The sequence below is a fragment of the Octodon degus genome, unplaced genomic scaffold (assembly GCF_000260255.1).
Source record: "Octodon degus isolate 3935 unplaced genomic scaffold, OctDeg1.0 scaffold00171, whole genome shotgun sequence".
NCBI classification, from domain to species: domain Eukaryota; kingdom Metazoa; phylum Chordata; class Mammalia; order Rodentia; family Octodontidae; genus Octodon; species Octodon degus.
In genome coordinates, this window is record NW_004524747.1 from 548,869 (window position 1) to 554,198 (window position 5,330).

At 34.7% G+C, this 5,330-nt stretch overlaps 1 non-coding gene and 1 pseudogene across 1 annotated transcript; both read left to right on the forward strand.

Annotated features, from left to right (window-relative positions):
• Positions 1 to 5,330, forward strand: part of LOC101575396 — a 191,028-nt pseudogene that overhangs the window by 541 nt on the left and 185,157 nt on the right.
• Positions 5,085 to 5,191, forward strand: LOC111813207. Its single transcript, XR_002818528.1, has one exon. It is a non-coding gene; the product is annotated as a U6 spliceosomal RNA (small nuclear RNA).

The window sequence follows — 5,330 nt, forward strand, 5'->3', positions numbered from 1 at the left end:
TGGATTGGGTCTTCAAGTTCTTTGGCATTAGTGTTTTTTAGTTCTTTATAAATTCTAGAGAGCAGGCCTTTGCCAGAGTACTTATTTGTCATGAAATTTTCCAAATGTGTTGGTTGCCTTTTCACTTTGTTGGTAATTTCTTTTGAGGTGAAAAAACTTCTCAGTAAGAGCAGGTCCCAGTTGTTAATTCTTCCAGTCCTCTATCACCACTCATATTCAATATAATTCTGGAACCATTAGCTACAGCCATTAGACAAAAGAAAGAAATAAAATGAATAAGAATACATAAAGAAGAATTTAAATTATCTTTATTTGAAGATGACATTATACTTTACTTGGAAGACCCAAAGAACTCAACCAAGAAGCTACTAGAATTAATACAGAAATTCAGTAGCATAGAAGGTTATTAAGTCAATACCCAAAAGTCAATGGCATTCCTCTATACAGACAACAAACACACTGAGAAGGAAATTATAGAAACAATACCTTTTACAACAGCACCGAGGAAAATGAAATACCTTGGAATTAATCTAACAAAAGAAGTCAAAGATCTTTTCAAGGAAAATTACACTACTCTGAAAAAAGTGATCATAGAGGATTTCAGAAAATGGAAAGATATTCCATGCTCATGAATATGAAGAACCAGCTTTGTGAAGATGGCCACACTCCCAAGATTACTGTACAGATTTAATGCAATCCCTATAAGAGTACCACCAACATACCTCACAGACCTAGAGAAATCATTATTAAAATTTATGTGGAACCAGAGAATACCTAGAATAGCAAAGACAATATTGGTCAATAAAGACAAGGCAGGAGGCATTACAATTCCTGACTTGGAATTGTACCACAAGTCTACTGTGATAAAATTAGCATGGTCCTAGCAACAAAATAGATCTGAGGATCAATGGAATAGATTAGAAGGCGCTGAAGCCACTAAGAACACATTCAGCCACCTTATTTTTGACAAAGGGGCCAAATGTACTCACTGGAAGTAAGGTAGCCTCCTTAAAAAATGGTGCTGGAAAAACTGGCTCTCTAAATGCCGAAAACTAAAAGTTGACCCAGGTCTATCACCATGCACTAAACTAAACTCAAAGTGGATTAAATATAAACATTAATGCAGAGATACTAAATTTCCTGGAAGAGAAAGTAGGAGGAACTCTTGAAGACATACGGGTAGGCAAAGAGTTCATGAGCAAAAATCAAATAGCATGAACAAATAAATTTAAGCACTAACAATTTGATTGTAATTTGTCTCTAAGTACCAATAACATAATTTTAGGGCCCGGAAGATAATTCAGTAGAATAAGAGCTTGCCTGGCAAGCGCAGACTCCGGAGTTCAATCTCCGTACTGATTGTAAATAAATATGGTTAGGATAGATATATAGTTACATCCTCTTAATGAATAGAGGGATTTGTTCTAATAGTGTTTGTAAATAGGATATCATGTCTGCATCTTGTACAGCAATTAACCACTAGGAAAAATGTATGCAATGTGTTAATTATTGAAACTGTCTTACTAATTTTGTTTGAAACTCTCTCATTTTTATTTTTTTCTCAATAAAATTTTGGGGGGAAATAAATAAATCAATTCAATTGAAAATGCTAGGGATAGCATCGAGCATAATACTCTATTCACTTTTAGAAGTGGAAAAGCCTGAGGTAGACTTCAATTTAGTTTAACCCCTGCCTGAAGTAGTTACAGAGAAGCAGCCTTGCCTAAATTACCCATTCCTCACTCATTCCCCTGTTCCCCTGCACTTTCAGATATTCACAAACATATATGAGATAACAAAAAGACAGCACCCATTTATGGCAATAAAATATAGACTTTTAGCACATGCTTAGCTGTAAATAACACTGCCCAAGATCCTGCACCTAAAGGATATACAGGGCATTACATTTCTGCCCAGTTGTGATAGGAGCAACAACAACAACAACAAAAACCTATACAACCAGGTAGGAAACAAAGAACTGGTTTTTTTGTGTTTTCCCAGATGGAAAGGGGAGCAAATGGGTCACAAGTTTTTAAAAAAAAAATTTCTAATTCTTTTTAATTTTTTCTTCTGTGTACAATATGTCCAATCCTGTCCATTACAGAAATATTAAATTTCCTACTTCACTTTTGACTGAAATGTTCCCCAAATACCTATTGTTAAAGTCTTGATCTAACCATATTGCACAACTGACAATTTTTAGAAAATTTAAGAAATGAGGCCTAATGGTAGGTTTTAGATTATAAGGCATACGCACTCAAAGAGCATAGTAATATAAAAGTATCTTTCTTTTCTCTCTTTTCTTTTTAATGCATGATATGATGAGCTACCTTGCACAGGACATATACTTAAATATTTTAAACCATGAACCAAAATAAAACTTTTCTCTCCATAATTTGATTATTTTAGGTATTTATTGAAATAGCAAAAATCTTATTAACGGTAATGTGCTATGAAGGAACAACAACATTAATATAATGACACTTACTGCTGAGAGAAAAGCTTGAGGATTTGAGTTTTCTGCAGATGTAAAAATTTTAAAACTAGGCTTAGAAATTACTTAGAATGCTAAAGAAAAATTTACAGAGTGATTCTTATGGGCACTGAAAATATCAGCATGATGATAAAATGCAAATTGTGAGCGATATGCCAATATTTTGAGTGGCAATGAAATTTCTAAAGATAATTGGGATATATGACACTAATGTCACAAAATAAAGGATTTGAATGTGTTTTCTATACCCTGAGAAATTATGGCAGGATGAGTTCTAAGATGATGGAATTGCTAACTACTAGAAAAAATTTAAAGGAACCAACATATTCAGGAGTCACATGGGACACTTCTCAGAGGAAAAATTAAAGCCAATAAATATATTGTAAAAATGCTCCATATCACTAGCCATCCGTGAAATGCAAATTAAAACAACACTGAGATATCATCTTACCCCACAAAGAATGGCTATCATAAAGAAATCAACCAACAACAAATGTTAGAGAGGCTGTGGGGAAAAGGGAACATTTCTCCACTGATGGTGGGAAGGTAAACTGATGCAAACATTGTGGAAATCAGTGTGGAGACTCCTAGGTAAAACTAGGACTGGGAATCCCGTTCTAGCCATCTTGAGTTTTCCAGGAGAAACTAAAAATGTCATATCATGGTGATATATGTGTATCTATGTTTATAGCAGCACAACTTGTGATACCCAAAACTTGGAAACAACCAAGATGCCCGTCATCTGAGGAATGGTTAAACAGTTGTGGTATTTTTATTCAATGGAGTATTACTCAGCTATAAAGAATGATAAACTTGAAACATTTATATTGAAGTGGATGGCACTTGAAGATATACTCACAAGTGAAGTAAACTAGACCCACATGTGTAAATATCATGTAGTCTCCTGAGTATAAGAACTCAAAAGAAGAAATGGAAATAGAACGGTATAATACAATTAAAAGGAAAATGAGAACTTGAGGATTGAACAATGAGGGAGGGCAAGGAGAAAAGTTGGGAAAATGACAGGGGCAAAGGCATACATTTGTATGCACAGGTTGGGTAAGGCAATGATCCTGAGACACATCAACAGGTTTTAGAAACTAGGAGTTAATTGGTAGGATTCTCACCCTGAGTAATTATATATGCTGATATCTGTGAACCAAGCAACTGCACTGAAGATAGCAATGTGTAATAGAAGGGTCACGCTTGGAATACCTGTCATTCTGGTCTTCTAAATACGTACTTCTTGTCATGACATAACAAGTATTACCATACTCTCTCTCAAGTAATTTTATTAAAGGTTAATGAATGAAAAAAAGATGAAAGGGGAAAACATGTCACAAGACTGTGCTGTTACAATGCGGTACATGGTTACATTTCTAAATTTCTGTGTAAAAATATGTAATTGTTTATTCATATTCTTTAAATATTTTCTTTTTTTCATTTTTTTCTCCATATTCTGCACGTACTTAAAGTTTAACATGTCAATACTTGATGGAAAATACCTGTTCCATGTTATGCCTAAGATGTTTGATATTAAGGCAGATATTGAGGTTAAACCCAACTGCATAGGTTGTAGGACAACAATAAGCTTCTCTTCTGGAAGCCTAACAACATAACTTCACAGACCAAAAATTAGAGAACTAGAAGGGCTGCAAGGACAGCCAACATTTTGACCCTAGCCTTTCAAGGTCAGTGAAGACTCAGGACATAGAAGAACATATACTATAATATCATGTAACTCAGTTGTGTCCAAAATTTTCTGATCAAGGAGATTATGGGGCCAAAGAGGAAAGTGAGTGATGACGTAGAGTGTACCTAAGGTGAGTCACAAGGAGAGAAAATATTCTTTCAGGCTTTCACAGAGAGCAAATGCATCAGGAAATGGCCAGGACTCATCCACATGGCTGACACGGACAAAGGATCTGCAAAGTGCGGTAAGGATTAAAGGATAAATCATGAGAGGACATGACTGACCTTATCAAATAAAAAAGTTTCATTTCTTATTATATAGGTCTTCCTTCATATTGGTTTTAACCATCCTGTAGAAAAGTATACAAAAGTAGTATATAAATAAAGCCATATGAATAGGTTGAGCTATGAAAGGATCAAGTTGACAACTTTTGTGGACAACCCACTACTATTGTGGACTGCTGGAATGTGTTGGATTGTTTCACTGAAAGTACACACCTATAGTATTTAGATGCCAATGGAACACCTATCTGTGAGAGGACTAAATGAAGAAAGGAGATACAAAGGAAGGAACATTTTGTATCTGTATATGCAGAATAGTTAGAATAGAAATACAGCTACTTTTGCTTAATTCAATGAGAAGAAAAATTTGTAGTAATAGTGTTTGAACAGGATATCCTTTCTGAATCTTGTACTATGGATAACCACTGAGAAGATAACAATGTACAATGTATTAATTTTGGAAAATGTCCTATCAATGAGTTTTGAAGCTAAAAAAAATTTTAAAGTAAAATAATTATTTAGTTAATTAAAGCAAACATTAATAAAAGGAGTCACATGGGTCTTCTTGCTTTTAAGTAAATTAGCAGTATAAATTGGCATTAAAAATGCAAATGTAGGGCTCGCTTCAGCAGCACATAAACTAAAATTGGAACGATACAGAGAAGATTAGCATGGCCCCTGCGCAAGGATGACACGCAAATTCGTGAAGCGTTCCATATTTTTTAAGTGAAATACTTCCATGACAAAGAACAGCTAAAAAATTTCGCGATGACAAAGCCAACCCTACACAGGCTACTGAAAGATGTTCTAGAGAGGAACCAAAACGATCAGAACTCCACAAACGAGATCGGAGGCAACCAAC